The sequence below is a fragment of the Eulemur rufifrons genome, chromosome 4, assembly GCF_041146395.1.
Source record: "Eulemur rufifrons isolate Redbay chromosome 4, OSU_ERuf_1, whole genome shotgun sequence".
Lineage (NCBI taxonomy): Eukaryota > Metazoa > Chordata > Mammalia > Primates > Lemuridae > Eulemur > Eulemur rufifrons.
The window spans coordinates 23,188,052-23,208,459 of NC_090986.1; the positions used below are offsets into that span (position 1 = coordinate 23,188,052).

Below are 20,408 nucleotides of genomic sequence, written 5' to 3' on the forward strand. Positions count from 1 at the left end.
GGAAGGTACTGTTATCAAAAATGGGGCTCTGGAGGGCCTGTGTGTTCTCCTTAGAAACTAGCCTTCTCAAGCTGCTGGGATGTAGGCAAGAAGGGCTGCGTTGGGAGCCTGGCTGAGTTGCACCCGAGCTAGTGGCAGTCCCCTACCCAAACAGCGGAGCAGGCACAAAGAAGGGCGTGCTCTCAGCACCCTTGTACTTGACCACTTCCATGACCCCTACACAGTGTTTGCTTGCCATGGCATTACTAATTCCTGAAATTTCTTTGGCTCCCAATTAATCTACATCCTCAAGAGTAAAAAGTTAATCATGGGACAAGCCAAACTTTCAGTACTTTAGTCAAGCCCTTCCTTGACACTCATGGGACATGGACTTTTCTGGAATGTACCTTGGCCAACTGAAGCCACTCTGCCTCACCTCAAGGCCTATTTAAAAATGACAATTTTTTAAAAGAAAGTAAAAGAGAAGGGGAAAAGGGCATAGTGCCAATTGTAATGTTTTGGAGACAAGGAATGTTGCTTTTATAGAAGTTCCTGTGGGCCTCTTCTAGCTTTACTTACCACAAATTGTTAAGTATCTCCACTGTCTCTGGTAGCTACCAAATCATCAGCATCATTCACCATTGCTCTCCCCAGCCTCACAATCAGGCAGCACATGGTATTTATTCATTTGCTTGCTGCAGCCTCCTACCCACTGCCAACTTCTCCCCTTTCCCAGAACACACTGCCCACTTCTCCTAAATAATCCCAGTAACCCAAAGGAAACCTGTAATCCCAAACACTAGGAAGTGGGTGATTATAAATGCTCATATTTAATATTTTCTTCATCTGTCTTTCACACACCATGCACGCATACCTTGGTCGTCTGCTTCAGGTGGGAGTGAGGAGAGTGGTTGAGAATTGAAAAGAACACCAATTCTGCTCTTCACAGCTGTCACCCGGAACATTAGTGTACAAAATATGTAACCTATGCACAATCACATAGCCTGGATTAACCAGTAGCTGTAATTTTATTACTGACTTCCTTTTTAGTCTGGAGCAAATCTTATTTCCACCTTTCAACAGAAAATAAGGAAAGAATAACATTATTGTAATCTGTTTCACAGCAGGGCTATCTGAATTTAATGCTTAGTCATTTCAAAGCCCGTGATAAAAAACAAATGTAAATCTGAACTCACTGTTTCTCAGGAAGAATGCTGAAGCCCCTTGGCGGGGGCATCATGTTCATCTACCCAGATGCTCCTTCCTGGTGCTTCAGGACAGGGTATAACTCTGTCAGAATCATGCACAAAGTAAAATAACAGTGACGGCATCTGTAAAGACCCTCACAGCTGCCAAAGCACTTTTTATGTACATGACATGGGCCAGTGATGCTCCTTGCTAAGTCTAGTAGAGCCAAGGAGAAAAGAATCTGGAAAAGGATTTTCTCCATTCCATATACACAGCATATCTTCCAGAGCCAGCTGGCAGGGTAAAATCAAATAGTTTGCTGCAATTCCCACAGCCAATTTAACCGTGTCCTTTAAAATAAACATTACATACCCACATAAGAAAATGTTTAGTATTTTCCAATTTATCTGAGGACAAAGTTAACTCAGCAGCAGCTTTAACTTTTGTGGTTTGAGAATAATAAATCATATAACTATTTTTCTTTATGTTACTGATACATGATTTGAACTAGAAAATAGCCATAGAGAAAAGAAGTGCTGTCATCATTTAGGTACAAAGCCAAATGTCCTGAAACCCAACTAACAACTTATAGATGATTTTTTCATTAATCTTCCAGATTCCCTAGACAAACAAACAAAAAAACCTTAAAGGGGGGGAGCTCACTTCTCCAATTCCATACTATGTAAAATAGAAGGGTCTGAGAAAAACGAAAGTAAAATAAGAAAAAAATACACGAAGCCCAATGAAACAATCAGCCACATGCTGTAATTATTAGTATGTTCTATGTTTTCACACTTGTGTCTCATATTTTGCTCAACACTAAGCACTGTATAAAATTAAGATTTAAAATTTTCATCCCGTCTACCGTGTATCTTTCTTAACACCCTAAAATTAAGTGTCAACTTTCTATTGGCTCGAAACAGAACAGCTAGTATGAATTTTATCTGCCGTTGATGTTGTAATACTTACAGCTGTTCTAAAATTAGCGTTTTATTTATAGTAAAGTTAAGCAACAGCTAATAGCAATATAGCCAACACACGCTCTCAATGAATTCACTCTTAAAATCTAAACGCTTGTTTAGCAAATAAATTCTTGTTTTCAGATGAAAAAAGAAGCTTAGAAAAGACAGCTAGCTATTAACAACATTAGTTTAACATCTGTGGTCCCGAGTGTACACTGAGAAAAGCAAAGGCAAGCTGCCTCTTCTTCCCGGAAACGCACAGACTGCAGGGGCCCTGGCACGGACTACAGAAACCTGCCCTCTCGGCGAGGCAGCATCGTCATTACCGGGCCACGATTCAGTTTTCTGTTCGGAAATAAAGCAAATGCTCCTCTCCCAGCGCAAAACCAGCCAGTCTGCGCGGCTTTGATCACTCAAGGCAAGGCCTGTGCGAGTTAAAGCAAAGAGCTGTGATGGAGTTGGTGACAACTTAGGAACACAGCTCAAGTCACCTATTCGTCTATTCACTTCCAAAGACGGTAAACACAGTACATCACAAACAAGTAAACTCTCTCCCACAGGGAGATAGTGCCAGGCTTTGGCTTCCTAGGGATGCGGTTTTATTTTCCCGTAACCAGTATAGGTCAGGACCTCCACCCACTAACGGGCCGATCCTGCTTTAACGGGTGTTAATTGGGGAGTGCTGTGCAATCTGCTAGACAGAAAGCAGCGAATGAAGGGGAGACACCTCACCGAGGGGAGACTGACAGGAGAAACAAACCGAGGAGGGCCCGGGCAGGAAGGTTGCGAGCCCGGCCCCGCAGGAGGCACTGGAGCCACCACCGGCCGAAGTGGCTTCCCAGGGACTGCGGAGGGCGGCGTGAAGTTTCTGGACAGAGCGCGGCCGGGGCGAGGCGGCCGCTGCAGAGCAAAGGGGGCGCGCGGAGGAGCGGCCGGAGCCGCCAGGCCGGGGCGGGGAAGTCGGGTCCTCAGAGCTCGGAGGTAAACACAGAGCGGAGCAGCGGAGGCCGAGCCCAGCGCGCGGAGGCGCCGCCACCTGACCGCTCGCCCTCCAGGCCGGCCGGCTTGGGGTGCGGGGGGGATCCGGGGGTCGGCGGCGCGGCCTACGCCCACTCACCAAGATGCCTTTGAAAAGGCTGCTCTCCTTGGGCGGCAGCTGCGTGTTGGGCATCGCGGCCGGCGGGGAGGCGGGGTGCCCGGACGCTCCGTTTCGCGGGGCTGGGCATCGGGACGAGCCACTGCTGACAGTCGGGCCGCGGGCGACAGGTTAGTTCATTGGCCCGGAGTTGGGGCTGGGCAGCCAGGCTGCTTGGCAAGGTTGACAATGGAAAAGGAAGGTGGTCTGAGCAAGACACGCTTTCCCTTGGCCCGGCAGTTGCAGAGCGCTGGAAGGTGGCAGCCGGGGTTCGCCCACCCCAACCGCTGCGCTGGGCGCTGTGCGCATGCGCGGGCGCTCGGCCCGGGGGTGGGGGACGCGGGGGCGTGGCTGGGGATGCCTGAGGTTTTGTGCTCCGTGGCTGCTGAGGTCTCCCGAAGGTGGGCGCCACCCGGGCCTCTAGAGCTCCAGCACCCCACGTAAGACTATGGCTTGCATTGCGCTCTGCTTGGTGAGCTTGTGGCCCAAAATAATGTTAGTTATTTTGGAGTCTGATTTTTTTGCATTTCTCCCTCGGAACTTAAACAGTGCTTGACACAAAGTATATTCTTGGTACAGGACGGACTTGTTTTCCTTCCTGCTGTCCCTGGAGTGATTTAGACTCAAGAGAAGCCTTGTCGTTTCAGTGGAGACCAAACAAGTATTCACAACGTATGTGAGGCCATTGGCGGGCCTTGAAATGACTGACGTGAAAGCATGTTTGAAGGACAGGTCGGAAACATACTTCCAGCAGTTTCGAACATCCACCATTCTCAGTGGGAATCACGGTGGTTTTACGGGGCCACTGAGCCTCCAAGTCTACCTACTCTTTCTCCTCAGATGGTGCCTCTTCATATAAGCCATATAATAATGGGAGAAACAGGATTCAAACCCAGGATCTTCCAACTCTGGAGCATTTTCTGCAACAAATAAAAAGCAGCATAACGATAGTAATGTGTGAGTCTAGAAAAATATGGATATACATCAGTGACAAGAATAAACAGCTATACAAGGTGGTGTTAGTATTAAGGTATATGTAAACATTATGTACATAGACTTATACGTGTTCTGGATCCTAATTTTTTATATACGTGTATATTTTTGAGACTGGCGGAATTGGTGTGTAATTGCATTTAATGGGCTGTAATCTAAGCTGGACTGGTATTTATCTGCTTTTTCTTCTTTCTAGCCTGAGTTGGTTAGAGATTGGAGAGAGTACTGTAGGAGCCTTTTAAAATAAGGAAGGTACTGTTATCAAAAATGGGGCTCTGGAGGGCCTGTGTGTTCTCCTTAGAAACTAGCCTTCTCAAGCTGCTGGGATGTAGGCAAGAAGGGCTGCGTTGAGAGCCTGGCTGAGTTGCACCCGAGCTAGTGGCAGTCCCCTACCCAAACAGCGTAGCAGGCACAAAGAAGGGCATGCTCTCAGCACCCTTGTACTTGACCACTTCCATGACCCCTACACAGTGTTTGCTTGCCATGGCATTACTAATTCCTGAAATTTCTTTGGCTCCCAATTAATCTACATCCTCAAGAGTAAAAAGTTAATCATGGGACAAGCCAAACTTTCAGTACTTTAGTCAAGCCCTTCCTTGACACTCATGGGACATGGACTTTTCTGGAATGTACCTTGGCCAACTGAAGCCACTCTGCCTCACCTCAAGGCCTATTTAAAAATGACAATTTTTTAAAAGAAAGTAAAAGAGAAGGGGAAAAGAGCATAGTGCCAATTGTAATACAAGGAATGTTACTTTTATAGAAGTTCCTGTGGGCCTCTTCTAGCTTTACTTACCACAAATTGTTAAGTATCTCCACTGTCTCTGGTAGCTACCAAATCATCAGCATCATTCACCATTGCTCTCCCCAGCCTCACAATCAGGCAGCACATGGTATTTATTCATTTGCTTGCTGCAGCCTCCTACCCACTGCCAACTTCTCCCCTTTCCCAGAACACACTGCCCACTTCTCCTAAATAATCCCAGTAACCCAAAGGAAACCTGTAATCCCAAACACTAGGAAGTGGGTGATTATAAATGCTCATATTTAATATTTTCTTCATCTGTCTTTCACACACCATGCACGCATACCTTGGTCGTCTGCTTCAGGTGGGAGTGAGGAGAGTGGTTGAGAATTGAAAAGAACACCAATTCTGCTCTTCACAGCTGTCACCCGGAACATTAGTGTACAAAATATGTAACCTATGCACAATCACATAGCCTGGATTAACCAGTAGCTGTAATTTTATTACTGACTTCCTGTTTAGTCTGGAGCAAATCTTATTTCCACCTTTCAACAGAAAATAAGGAGAGAATAACATTATTGTAATCTGTTTCACAGCAGGGTTATGTGAATTTAATGCTTAGTCATTTCAAAGCCCGTGATAAAAAACAAATGTAAATCTGAACTCACTGTTTCTCAGGAAGAATGCTGAAGCCCCTTGGCGGGGGCATCATGTTCATCTACCCAGATGCTCCTTCCTGGTGCTTCAGGACAGGGTATAACTCTGTCAGAATCATGCACAAAGTAAAATAACAGTGACACATCTGTAAAGACCCTCACAGCTGCCAAAGCACTTTTTATGTACATGACATGGGCCAGTGATGCTCCTTGCTAAGTCTAGTAGAGCCAAGGAGAAAAGAATCTGGAAAAGGATTTTCTCCATTCCATATACACAGCATATCTTCCAAAGCCAGCTGGCAGGGTAAAATCAAATAGTTTGCTGCAATTCCCACAGCCAATTTAACCGTGTAATTAAAGGCTGTTGGGAAAAGAACTTACCAGATTGCATAATGCATTCCACCTCAGACTCCCTGATGTTTCTGGTCTCTTCTGCCTTCCTTGCTGTTGTTTCTGAGGAAGAAATGGCACTATCATGTTTTCCCTTTGAGATCTTCTTCACATCCCTTTTTGTTCTTCCTGAATTTTTATTCTTCAGGTACTCCCCTCAAAATTTGCATTTTTCTACTTCCTTATATAGTTTATATTCTAGTAAGAGGAAACCAACAATAAACACAAACAGATAAACAGTATAATTCCAGACTGTGCAAGGTGATATGAGGGCAAAGGGGGCTGAGGAAAGGCCTACTTTTTAAAATTATTATTATTATATATATTTTGAGACGAGGTCTCACTATTTTGCCCAGGCTAGATTCAAACTCCTGGGTTCAAGCCATACTCAGATCTCAGCCTTCTGGGTAGCTGGGGCTACAGGCATGGGCCACCACACCTGGCTGGAAGGACTACTTTAAACGAAGTACGCAGGAATGGGAACCCTCTGGGAAGGTGGCGACAAGCAAACAGAGACCTGAGGATGAGAAGGGAGCTGATGTGAAAAAGTGGGACATCATCTTCCAGGCACAGGGAACCACAGGCAACTGCCTAATGCAAGAAAAAGATTGGTGTGGTCAAGGAATAAAAGGGACAAGTGAGAACTTGTCTCTGTTCTTAGGTTCAAGGAGGTGGCTGGAGTACAGTGCCTGAGAGGGAAAGTGATATGCAGGTCATTTGAAAAGATGGGCCAGGTTGAATGTAAATTTGTAAGGGTTGATAGGGTTATGAATATTTTATGGGAATGAATATTATGTCTAGCCGGGGAAGACTTTCTCTACCTTATATCGTAAAACCCAAACCTGTTGATGTAGTCCTAATGGGGCTACAGTTAGGAAAGTAAGGGTCGATAGAATTAAGGTAAAAGCTTATAGGAGAGTTGGTATATTTGAACTGCTTCATGTGAAGTATTTGCATCTCTTTTACCTGATTGTATTATTGGAATGGACATTGTACCTGACTGGGGAATGTTTCCCCTACCTGGTATTATAAACCAGAAGGCATGTAAATCTGCCCTTCAAGCAACTAATGTTGGACACGTTAAAGGGGAATCAGTAAGATTGCCCGGTCCCACACAGAGTGTTGAGTAGAAGATGGAGTGCTGGTATGCACAAATTCTCTGTTTGATAGCCCTATATGTATTGTAACTAGAGATTAAGGCAAAAGCCTGTGAGTGCCTCCCTGCCGTGACTACTGGGACTTTGAGAATTTTCACTTGAGGGGCATTTACTACCATGCTATGGGACATCAGTTGAAGCTCACACTGTGATTGAAGGACATAAAATGATCTTGAAACCTGAAATACCCATGATGTCTTGGGTGCTGTCAGAGGAACACCCTGATGGGGATGGCAGTGCCCGGGAGGGTTCCGTAAGGAAATGGAAATGGTGTGTACAGAATCAGCTACCTGGGGAATACAACAAAGAGATGAACAGGGAACTTCTTTTCCTCTAAGACTGAGTCTGGAACTGCATGAAAAGCCACTAGGTTCTATTGTCACTCGGACAGTGCCCTACAAACAGGTCTCAGCTGACCAATAAAGAACTGCTTGGTTTGTGGATGTCAATTCCAAGGTGAACAGACAATATCCTATTTGGAAGGATGCCAATCTGGTCTAAGAAGGTAAAAATAGATCAGCTCCATGGGCTGAACTGCATGCTGTTTTCCTAGCAGTGATGGAAGAATTGAACAGTGATAAAAACCCCTTATGTATGGGTTTTTACTGACTTTTGGGCAATGGCCAATAACCTGGCCACACCGTCAGGAAGGAGGGCAATGGAAACCTGGCCTGTTAAATGGATGCTAATATGGGGCATGGCCCTGTGGAAATTTGAGGGATACATTAAAGTAGGACATGTTGATATGCATCAAAAGAGCCCTTCCAGGTTTGGCAGGTGATTAGAATTGTCAAGCAGATATCCCCATGTGCTCCCTGGAAGTGGATGGATGCCACGTCCACTCTATAAAATGAGTGGACATGGGGTATGCAAGGATGCAAAGATGGGCTGGATATAAACATATTCCTTTTGTGCCCTCTCAGGTACATAACACCAATAAAAACTGTTCACTCGCCAAGAGAGATGGAGACTGCTGATGGCTGTGGGGCAGATTTCTTGGTGAGAAGGTCCTGAACATAGTTGGCAAGTGAGACTGATGCTGGGGAGTGGGGATCAAATGGCTCTTCATAGGGTAAAAATAAGTTATTTAAAAATCTAAGCCATTGGGAGTTTATTTTTTGTTTTGTTTTGTTTTGGGGGTTGGTGATTGTTTTTGAAACAGGGTCTCACTGTGTCACCCAGGCTGAAGTGCAGTGGCAAGATCATAGCTCACTGCATCCTCGGCCTCCTGAGTAGCTAGGACTGCAGTTGTATGTCGCCACACCCAGTTAATTTTTTGTAGAAATGGGGTCTCACTATGTTGCCCAGGATGGTCTTGAACTCCTGGCCTCAAGCAATCCTCCCACCTGGGGAACTTTAAATTATTTTGAGCCTTAAAGGAATGTGATTATGGGACCTAAGTCATGGGACAGACAGATGCAAAACTGAGGCAGGTATAACCTTTGTTTCTCTGATTATAGATAGCGTTCTTCCTTACCTAAGTTGTTTTGCAAAATGTAAATGACTAAAGGGCATCAGGGAAGACCCTTTCCCTCTTCACTGTTGATCTTCGTAATAGATTAACTTCACTCTTTCCTCACTCTCACAAAGACTTCATGACTATCACATTCCCTATGATGGAATGTTAAATATACTCTTTTAAATTGGAAAGGAAATGAAAACAAGCTGTACAGAAAAGAAAACAAAATGTAACTAATTAAATTGTTGTAACTCATAAAACAGGCTTGTATAGAAATGTTATAATCCTGCTAAATTTCTTTGCTTTCTGTATCTATAAGTAAGACCTTAAATTTTAACTCTAAAACATTGACCCCATTTCTCTGGAGTCTGGTCATTCCTAGCTTTTTGCTTGAATAAACGCTTTAAAACTGGATTCTGATCCTTTCAATTTTCAGGTTGACAATAGGGATAGACACTGACTCTGGACCTGGTTCTCTGGAAGATACAAATGCTCAGAGTGCTATTTAGAAAAACCCAGAACAGAAGATACTGCATGGATTTGGAAGGCCAATCATTTCTTCAGACCGAGGAACACACTATACAGCCCATAATGTCCAACAACGGGGAGAGTGATATCCTCCTCAGAGTAATAGCTTGATAGAGAAGTAGAACAGGCTATCAAACATTGGTTGTCTAAAATGGAGGAGATAAAAGCATGAAGGGCTGGCTTCCATGCCTTCAGGGGTGCGTGCTCACACTCAACATGTTTTTCCAGTTGATCTGGGGAAAAGGCGTGGAGAAGATGCTGGTGCGACTATGCAATTCTTGCCAAGGGAAGAGTACACTGGTATAATGATTATATATTTTTTCTTTCTTCCTCACATTACCTCAAATATTTTCCCACCCATCTGATGCAGTTATCCCAGGATCAGGGATGCAACTATGAATGCTGGAAGCAGGGGTGATGAATCCTAAGCAAGAAATGGTAACTATACTTTTAAACCTTCAGTCAGAATTCCTAAAGGCCTGATGGGTGTGAGTGGTGCCTGTATTGCCTGATGGGAAAGAAGGCTCACTAGTTCTGCACCTGTGAAACAGATTACTGGAATCTATATTAGCTTGGCAAAAACAATAGGAAAAAATCATACTAACTGTACATAGGTAGGTATAAGTAACATAAAATTATTTTAAAGTAATCTAGAATTTGCATAGTGATAAAAATAAAATATGAATAATAAATACCAATTTGAAAGTACCATGCAAAATGCCCTCGTTTCACCAAATACTTTTAAATAACTTATTCTGACAAAGTTTAATCATATCAAGGTGATCTGTTTGACTCTTCAAAACTGAATTCCATTTCAGCGTATGATAAAAAAAAAAGTCACTGAAGTGGCTATCATCATTGAAATCAAGGATTTCAGAATACATTTTATCTTCTGGTTTGAGAATATCAACTGTAGGTGTGAAGACCTAAATTCAGAAAGATCTTATTTTTAAAACTGTTTTATAGCCTAAAAATCAAAAAGTCTGAGTCTTTGTCTAGAAATTAGTCTATAGATAACCAGGATAGACTTAATGATTTGAATTTTAAGGATATACAATGTTTGAATCAAATGAATTTTGAGAAGTGACATCACCTTCTATTTTATATGAACTCTATCTAGGTAGTCTCTAAATATTTAGCTATCTTGATTAGAAATTATTAAATCCATACAAGTGACTGTAGAATAAGATTCTCAAGCCTGACATGATTGATATTTTGGTTCAGATAATCATTTTGGGGACCGTCCTGTGCATTGTAGAATGTTCGCAACATTCCTGGCCTCTACTACTAGATACTGGCAACAATGACCATCAAAACGTATCAATAAAAAATGTATCCAGATATTGCCAAGTGGTCCTGTCCCTGGAGGTATAACCACCCTGGTTGACAACCAGTGCTGTAGAAGGAAAGGGAAAGTGTTATCACATACAAATACCTTAAATGTATTAATATCAACATTTTTTCAATGCATTTGTTCTTTCTGTGATAACACCAATGTCATATTAGTTGACATTGGACAGGAGTTTGATTTCCACTACTCATCATTGCATTTCAGAAGTAATAAATCACCATATGATTCTCCTACATTCAGAAAGAAATGCATGTTTACTATTTTCAGTATGTCAGTAAGGAGGTTATCAGTTTTGAACTACTTACATACTTCTGTTGGTTATTTTTCAGTACCTGAGAAGATACTACAGAAAAATTTTTTTAAAATTTTAAGAAGCATCTGGGTGCGGTGGCTCACATCTGTAATCCTAGCACTCTGGGAGTCCGAGGCAGGAGGATCGCTCCAGCTCAGGAGTTCAAGACCAGCCTGAGCAAGAGGGAGACTGGGTCTCTACTAAAAATAGAAAAATCAGCCAGGTGTCGTGGCATGCACCTATAGTCCCAGTTACTTGGGAGGCTGACACAGAGGATCATTTGAGTCCAGGAGTTTGAGGCTGCAGTGAGCTAGGCAGATGCCACGACACTCTACTCCAGGCAACAGAATGATATTCTGTCTCAAAAAATAAAAAAATAAAAAAATAAAAAGCTATTGATAATCACAAAATGTGATAAAAACTAGAGCTTAGATCACCTATTGGTAGTAATCATCAAACTCAAATAGAAAAGGATTTATAAAATTTTAAGTTTCACAATTTCTTAAAATTATTTCATTTATTGCATTGCATTTGTTGAAATTTAAAGAAAGTTAAAAAAGAGTTTGCAGTTTTTAGAAAAATTTTTGTTTCCTACTTACTGTTTTAGATCTCAACTAGATCTCAAGATAATGATGTTTGAGAGCTTTCATGTTTAGATAACATTGTTTCCATTTTTATATGTTTGTTTCTTGAAGTAATTTAATGCAATGTATAAAAAGTTGATAAAAATAATGTACATCGATTTTTAAAAGATAAGATATAGCAAATGGAAGGAGCTTCTTGCATGTTTTCACAAGATCATAGATCATTACTAGAGTACTAGCCTACTGCTACACAATTACAAGCCTAGAGTGTGACTTCAACTTTCCTGATTGAAATGTTGATTCCATTAAGGCAGTAACCTAATGTAGAGAACTGACTTGCTATATTGTAAACCAAAGGTGACCTATGAATGAAATCACCTGCCAATGTATTGATTTTCACCGAACAATAAATGAATACAAATCTTTGTGTTTGAAAATTAGCTCACCCAGGTTGGGGAGCATTATTTTCCTAGACTGTGATGTAAATAGTTTACTCTCTCAGAGTATAAGGGAGCAGTTCTGCTTCTTTCTAAATAAAGCTAATATAGAAATTTTGATACATATAGTGAGATTAAAGAGATTAGATATCCCTGATAAATATTAATAAGCTGACCATCAATATATTCATTTATTATACAAAATTAATTAAACACAGAAAATTCTTAGCCTATGGCAAAGAATTTGTTCGTGAGAAAAAGATTTTTTTTGTTTTCTAAATAAATATTGGCTGTTTAGAAAATTCTCTACCCCATATGCTACTTAAGATTATGGCAAACTTTAAACACTTAAACATTAATAACCTTAAATTATGACAGTATAACACAGTGAATTTTTTTTTATTTTGAAATAATTGTAGATATACAGGAAGTTGGGAATATAGTACACAGAGGTCCCATGTACCATTAGCCCAGTTTCCTCCAATGGTAACATCTTACGTAACAGTAGTTGACAAAGATGATTTCCTTGACCAAACTCTAGCCAGGTTCCACTGAGCCCTCTTTTCAAGTAGGCCTCAACCTTAGCATATAAAGACTTGGACAAACACTAACATAGTTTCTAATACTTCAGGGCCACATTCCTAGGATGATGCCAATCCCCCTTAAGGTGCCTGCTTGAGAAAATTTAAAGCTGCCCAAAGAATTTACTGGCTATTCTACCCATAACCTAATATCCAGGCTCCTGTCTCCCAGTCTCGTCGGGAGGACATGAGCCTACCTTCCAGAAAGCACCAGTAGTAAACCCAGATGGATTTCACCTGAACCAACATCACCCTCAGACATTTTGTGATTTTCTACTTTCCTGGCACTGTTTAACCCATTAAAAGACATTTGGGTTGTTTTTAGTTGGGAGGTGTTATAAAGTAAGTGTCTTTAATCAGTTACATGCATGTTTTTGTACTGGTATAAATTTCCTTTTCCCTGGGGTAAATGACTAGAAGTAAAATTGCTAAGTCAAGAGTATTCTCAGTTTGTTTGCCTGTTTTCTGTTTTCCTTTTTATTAATAAAGCACCAAACTATTTTCTAGAGTAGCTGTACCATTTTACATTCCCACCACCAATGTATGAGAAATCCAGTTTGTCTGAATCCTTGCCAGCTTTGGGTGACATATTGCATTACGTCATAGAGTAATCAGTCTCATCGTGATGAGATAGGCCACATTAACAGTACACTTACAAGATATTTTAGGAGTAGATATTTATGCAAATGATGAATTTGAAATATCCAAATTTGCAAATAAAATATAGTATATTTAAGTGAAAATGTATTATTCTTCAGACTATAATGTGTTGCCACATATGCTTTTGACATACACAAAGTTTGCAGAATTGTATCAGAAGAAATAAAATTGCTACTATTTAGAAAGTTTATAATAAAGCGTAAGAATTTCAAAAATTTAAGAATACCAAGTTAGCAGCCAATACGAAGGTAAGTCATAAATCTGGTTGAGTAGGGGAGCTGCAGAGCTGTCTAAACAACACAGAGTGAAGCAAGAATTTGATAGTTACTGGTATATGACAATATAAGAATTCTTTAGCTAATGGTGAAAGTAGATTAAGCACTCCACATTGTGGTTTCCCCAGTGATAATTTCCTCTTCCACTTTGACTTGTAGCAGCTGTCTAGTCCTACTATTGCTTAAATACTTATTTCTATTCAACATTTCAGTGTGTTAATACCTCTAAAATGCTAAAGTATACTGTGTATTGACCTATACTTTTTCATTCATTTTTTTCTGTGAAAAAATATATATGCTAACATATATTAATATGTGCATATACCTATAGCTATAATGCATACACATATGTACACACATACATCTGCATGTTTGTGTGTATGTGTGTTCACTTTTTTCCCAAATTAAAAAAACCAAGATGTATTGGACACTGTCTATTGCTAGACATTGTTACATGACTTCTAGGTATATTATTAATATTCATTGTTAAAAACCAGCATTGTTGATGATATGATGTTATATCTGGAAAACCCCCAGGATTCAACCAAGAGACTCCTGGAATTGATTAACGAATACAGCAAAGTCTCAGGCTACAAAATTAATATACACAAATCAGAGGCATTTATATATGCCAATAACAGTCAATCGGAAAACCAAATTAAAGACTCAATACCCTTCAAAATAGCAACAAAGAAAATAAAATATCTAGGTATATATCTAACTAAAGAGGTAAAGGACCTCTATAAGGAAAACTATGAAACACTGAGAAAAGAAATAGCAGAACTTGCAAATAGATGGAAAAATATACCATGCTCGTGGATCGGAAGAATCAACATTGTTAAAATGTCTATACTACCCAAAGTGATCTACAGATTCAATGCAATCCCTATTAAATTACCAACATCATTCTTTACAGACATAGAGAAAATAATTATACACTTTGTATGGAATCAAAGAAGACCCCGTATAGCAAAAGCAATTTTAAGCAACAAAAACAAAATGGGAGGTATTAATTTGCCAGACCTCAAACTATACTACAAGGCCGTGGTTCTTAAAACAGCCTGGTATTGGCACAAGTTCAGGGACACAGACCAGTGGAACACAACAGAAAATCCAAATATAGAACCATCCTCATATAGTCACCTAATTTTCGACAAAGCGGGAAAGAATATACTCTGGGGACAAGAATCCCTATTCAACAAATGGTGCTGGGAGAATTGGTTAGCCACTTGTAGAAGACTGAAACAGGACCCACAGCTTTCACCTCTCACAAAAATCAAATCACGGTGGATAACAGACTTAAACCTTAGGCGTGATACAATCAGAATTCTAGAAGAAAATGTAGGAAAGACTCTTACAGACATTGGCCTAGGCAAAGAATTTATGAAGAAGACCCCCAAGGCAATCACAGCAGCAACAAAAATAAATGAATGGGACATGATTAAATTAAAAAGCTTCTGCACAGACAAAGAAACAGTCCAGAGAATAAACAGACCACCTACAGAATGGGAAAAAATTTTTGCATACTACACATCAGATAAAGGACTGATAACAAGAATCTATTTAGAACTCAGGAAAATCAGCAAGAAAAAATCAAGCAACCCTATCAAAAAGTGGGCAAAGGACATGAATAGAAATTTTTCAAAAGAAGATATAAAAATGGCTAACAAACATATGAAAAAGTGTTCAACATCTCTAATCATCAGGGAAATGCAAATCAAAACCACAATGAGATATCACTTAACCCCAGTGAGAATGGCCTTTATCAAAAAAACCCAAAACAACACATGTTGGCGTGGGTGTGGAGAGACAGGAACACTAATACACTGCTGGTGGGACTGCAAACTAGTGCAACCTCTGTGGAAAGCATTATGGAGGTATCTTAAACAGATTCAAGTAGACCTGCCATTTGACCCAGCAATCCCATTACTGGGCATATACCCAAAGGAAAAAAGGTCATTCTGTAACAAAGGCACGTGTACCCAAATGTTTATAGCAGCACAATTCACAATAGCAAAGATGTGGAAACAACCCAAATGCCCATCAATACATGATTGGATTAGTAAACTGTGGTATATGTATACCATGGAATACTACTCAGCTATAAGGAATGATGAAGATACAACATCTCTATGGTTCTCCTGGAGAGAGTTGGAACCCATTATATTAAGTGAAGTATCCCAAGAATGGAAAAACAAGCATCACATGTACTCACCAGAAAATTGGTTTCCTTGATCATCACCTAAATACAAATCTGGAAACGACACCAACTGGACATCAGACTGAGGTGGGGGGTGGGGGAGGGGATGGGGGTATGCCTACACAATGAGTGCATTGCGCACCGTTTGGGGAGTGGTAACACTTGAAGGTGCTGACTCGGGAAAGGGGGGGTGGGGAAAAAAATATGAAACTATTGTTTTTAACTTGCACTGTTCACTTAATAATTTATCATGAATATTTCCCATATTATTTCATATCATTGTACAAGAAATAATGTATACATTATGAGGACATACTGTATCTAACAAGATATACTGTTAGACTCTTTGATTCTGTAAAATTAAATAAAAAAAAAAAAAGAAAAAAAAAAAAAAACAAACCAGCATTGTTAATAACATATTAAGTGAAGAATCAGACAGGTTAAGTTTGAATCTAGAGGCCACATTATTATTCACTAGACTATATTTTATTAGCTTAAACAGAGGGAAAGGAAAAATATTGGATAATTTAGGCACTGAGTTCCAACAACTATTAAGCTGAACAATTTGAGAAACTGTGCAGATCTGGTGGACTGGTAGGCATTTTCCCCCATTCTCTCTCTTCCCCTCAAACTCACACACACTCTCACATTCTGAAAGATTTTTTTGAGCAGAATCTAAAGGACTCCTTTATAATGTTTCTTGAAATTATTTATACTTACAGTTCCTACATGTAATATTATTGGTTTATTGTTTATTTTGGTATTTATAAAAATTCATAATTATAAAAATCTCCCAGAAATTTCTGCTTTTAAGCTTTCTGATTTCTATGTATAAATCCAGACTGTCCATTATGTAATTCTTTATTTTTCAATGAACCTATATTAAAGCATCAGTTTCCTTATTGACTCTGGTGTAATTCCAAATTACATATTTATGTTTACTTATCTGTGTGAAAGGACTAACAGGAATTTTTTTTCTTTCTATTGTGTCTTAGTTATTTTTATAACTCCATATTTGCTATTTACACAAATCAGTGTTGGCATATTACATATGGACACACAGACAAAACCCAAATAAATGAATTAAAAATAGATAAAACCTTCATAGACATTTAATTTTTCATGCTACACACTACCTAGTTGAGATAAATGGTAAGTAAACTTGAGTGAAATGGGTCATTCTTTAGTAATACTTAGATTCCCTTTTATAGACAAATTTGGAATATTGAATTGTTCACTTAATTACTGAATTAAAAGTGACTATAACATAAATTTTTGAGATTCAAAGAAGTATGCCTAAAGAAGCATGAAGTCCAGTGCTGTTTGCAGGTTTTTTATTTAGGAGATTTAATGTGAAATTTCCATTATCTTGTTTTGTTTCATGATCAGATGTTTTGAAGTTCTGAAACTGAAGATCTATTTTATTCAGTAGTGTTTATACTCTTTATGAAGGATTATGTGTAACTTCAATATATGTTTTGTTGTACTTTTTATTATTAAAATTGACTTCTTTGAAAATGTTTCATCCTGGAAATGCATGAAAGTATACCGTTTTTTAAAAACCTGCTCTAGTTGCAGTTTTTGCAACTGCCAATATACGGCGCTGTAAGTTCATGAAAAAAGTATTTGCCTTCCTAAGAGGAACAGCTAGACTGCTGAATTTCTAAGCCTGTGTTTTTGTTTTTTGGAGAAGGATTCTTACTCTGTTGCCCAGGTTGTAGTGCAGGGGCATCATCATGGCTCACTGTAACCTCAAACTCCTGGACTCAAGTGGTCCTCTCACCTCATCCTCCTGAGGAGCTGGGACTACAGGTATGTACCACCAAGACCAGCTAATTTTTATTTATTGTTTTTTGTAGACACTGGGTTTTGCTATGTTGGCTAGGCTTACAAAAAGTTTTTTAAGTTACATATATTCTAAGTGAGATTTTTGGGGCAGTCATGTTAGGTTAAAAATGCTTGCTACCATGAATTTTGCTTTATAGTAAAAATCTTTGCAGCAGTTTTATCAGTGTTTCTCAAACTCTTACTTGTGTGTCAGAATTAACTAAAGTGCTTGTTAAAAACAGACTGTACAAAAACCAGAGTTTCTGATTCTATCATTATGGGGTGTGGCATAGGACTGCATCTCTTACAAGTTACCACGTGATGCTAATGCTAATGTTGATGATGTCAATGGTCTGAGGATTGCCCTTTCTGAACCAGTTTTCAAATTAAATAATCATTATTTTAAAAAAAACAAAAAACAAAGGACATACTCATTTTCTGCCACCCTAATCTCTTCGGTTGTATTTTCATTGAGTATGAAGTATCTGTACATACTTGTTTTAGTGAAATCATAGTATGTGTACATTTTTTCACTTCCTGTTTTTTCTGTGTTAGTTACACATTGTCCTTAGTGTTAGTTTCCCATTTATTTTCTTTACTGCCCATCTGTCTAAACTCTACTAGAGAATTATGCCATATAATGCAAAATCATGAGAAAGATATCATGCAGTCCTCAGAAGTGTTTTAATTTGGTTTTTGTTGTATTGTGTTTTTTGACTGGTGTCAGTAGGATGGTCAGTTTTGTGGACACTAACCTGCAAGTTTCTGGGGTGGGGATTAATGTGGCTTCAAAATAAAGCTAATTAAATCATACCATCTTGTATTAAATGGAATGCATGAAGAGGTTTCTTTCCTTGCCATATATACCAAAATCTGTTTAGGACTTTGTGACACGTGGTCGGCTCTTCAGTGGCAGGGGACCCCTAGTGAATTTTGGTTGGTGTGTAAAGAGGCCTTGAGATAGAAAAGAAATATAGTTGTTTTTCTGAAAAGAAAAATGTCTAAAGTCCCAGTTTTTGCAAAATAGTAAGCAGTGTGTCAGACCTTATTTTTATTTTATTTTTTAAGTAGGAACCCTTCATGAATTTACATGTCATCCTGTAAGGGAAAATGCATTTATATAGGCAACAGGTTTCTTAGGCCAAACTAAGATGACTGCTGCAGTGTTTTCTCGGCGCAGCCCCCTAGGCTAGCCGGCCTTCCGGGGAGGTGTGAGTCGGCACACTCATGTAACCAAGGTGTTTTCTCCTGTGTGAACGCATGTGATCACGCTTTCCCATGGCATGTTGCCACTCTTGCTCAGAGCCATATATAAGCGCTCGCCATGTTCTTGACCATGCTTTTTGCTGCTGCTGTATCCCCAGACAATAAAGTGTATGTCTCACCCGCCTGCTGCCACTCACCTTTTCTTCCAGTTTCCGAAGCCTGTGCCGGAGCACGCGCTGGCCACAGAGCATCCTCCTTTCACATCCTTGTGCAGGGGCTGTGCTAATCTTCTCTGTGTTGTTCCAATTTTGGTATATGTGCTGCCAAAGCAAGCACCAGATCTTATTTTGTAGTGGGAAGATGAGCAAATTGGGTAGGAAAACCTGTAATTGTATTGAGTACAGATTCCAACTTTCTGTCCTTTTCCCAAGGTTGCTAACAATAATAAGCAAAACAGAGTCATTTTTAATTTCACTTATAATTTTCAAACCTTGGGTCATTTCACTTGACTTTTTTGTCATGCTTGACATTTTAGGAAATCTGAATATATATTTAATGGTTTACAACTTCACAATATAACAATAGAAAGCAAAAGGCAAATAAATTAACTGTTAATAATAAATTAAACAGATGTGTTTATTGGCAAAAAAAGGTTTTGTAGTAACTAGTGACAATTTGTCCTTCAAAACTTCAAATTAATGAGGCCCTATTAATAAAGACAGCAGTGTACAGTATTTTCTTTTTTCCCCATCCCCCCACAAGGAAATATTCATATTGCAAATGAGGAAAATGTAGATACTCTAGTATTTTATGGTTCTGAAATAAGCTGTATATTGTTTTCCAAATCTAATTGAATCCATAATAAATAAAAATACTTCCAATAAAATATTTTTAAATTTTAAAAATGTTTCTTTAACAAGTTTCTATAATCCAAGAACTTGTTACTAATTATGAAGCCTCTCTTAAAACCTGTGACTTTTTTAGCCTTTTATGGTAAGTTTAAATTACATTGAATTAGAATTTGATTACTCATTTCAATTCATTTGTAATCTCTTACAGTAATGCTTTTTTATGTTTTTTATGTGTGCTACATAACTACTTATTAAATAGTTTATGCATCAGTGAATGAAATGAGAGCACTTTCAGTCTTATTTAATTTAAATTTTCCATAAACCTATGGGGTGGGAGTTAGCTCTGTTTTAACATGAGGAAATGGAGTTGAGAGGTCGAGTGGCTTGCCCAAGACCATGCAGTTAGTTTACATTAGAACCTATTTTTCCAGAATCCCTAAATTCTCTGATTTTTCTGCTCTTTTAGTGCTTTTAATCCTGAATAATTTGGTCCTTTGTTTATCTATTTGTAGGGAAATATGTAAATCAAGGCAACTTAATTTTAAAAACACTCTAGAATGGTTTCAGTCATTCAGATGGTAACTTTAGTCTGGTTTCCTTATGTGTCTTTTACATGTCATTATTTGAGTATTTTTTTAATTGAAATGGGGATCTTGCTGTGTTACCCAGGCTGGTCTCGAACTGTTGGGCTCACACTATCTTCCTGCCTCAGCCTCCTGAGTAGCTGGTCTTACAGAGGGGTGACACTGCACCCTACTCTTTGAGTATTTATAAAGCAAAGTTCTAGGCATATTGTTCCATACCTTAGTATGCATCTCTGTTTAAAATGATTAAACAGAAGATGTTGCTACAGTGCTATGTCGCACAAAATTAACCTTATGCTATAATATCTATTAGTACCCAGTCCACATTCAGATTTCCCCAATTATCCAAAAAAGTCTTTGTAGTTGGT

The 20,408-nt window shown here is 39.3% G+C and overlaps 1 pseudogene; it reads right to left on the reverse strand.

Annotated features, from left to right (window-relative positions):
* Window positions 1–18,866: 18,866 nt before the first annotated feature.
* LOC138383073 (U6 spliceosomal RNA) lies at window positions 18,867–18,941 on the reverse strand (annotated as a pseudogene).
* Between the last annotated feature and the right edge of the window lie 1,467 nt (window positions 18,942–20,408).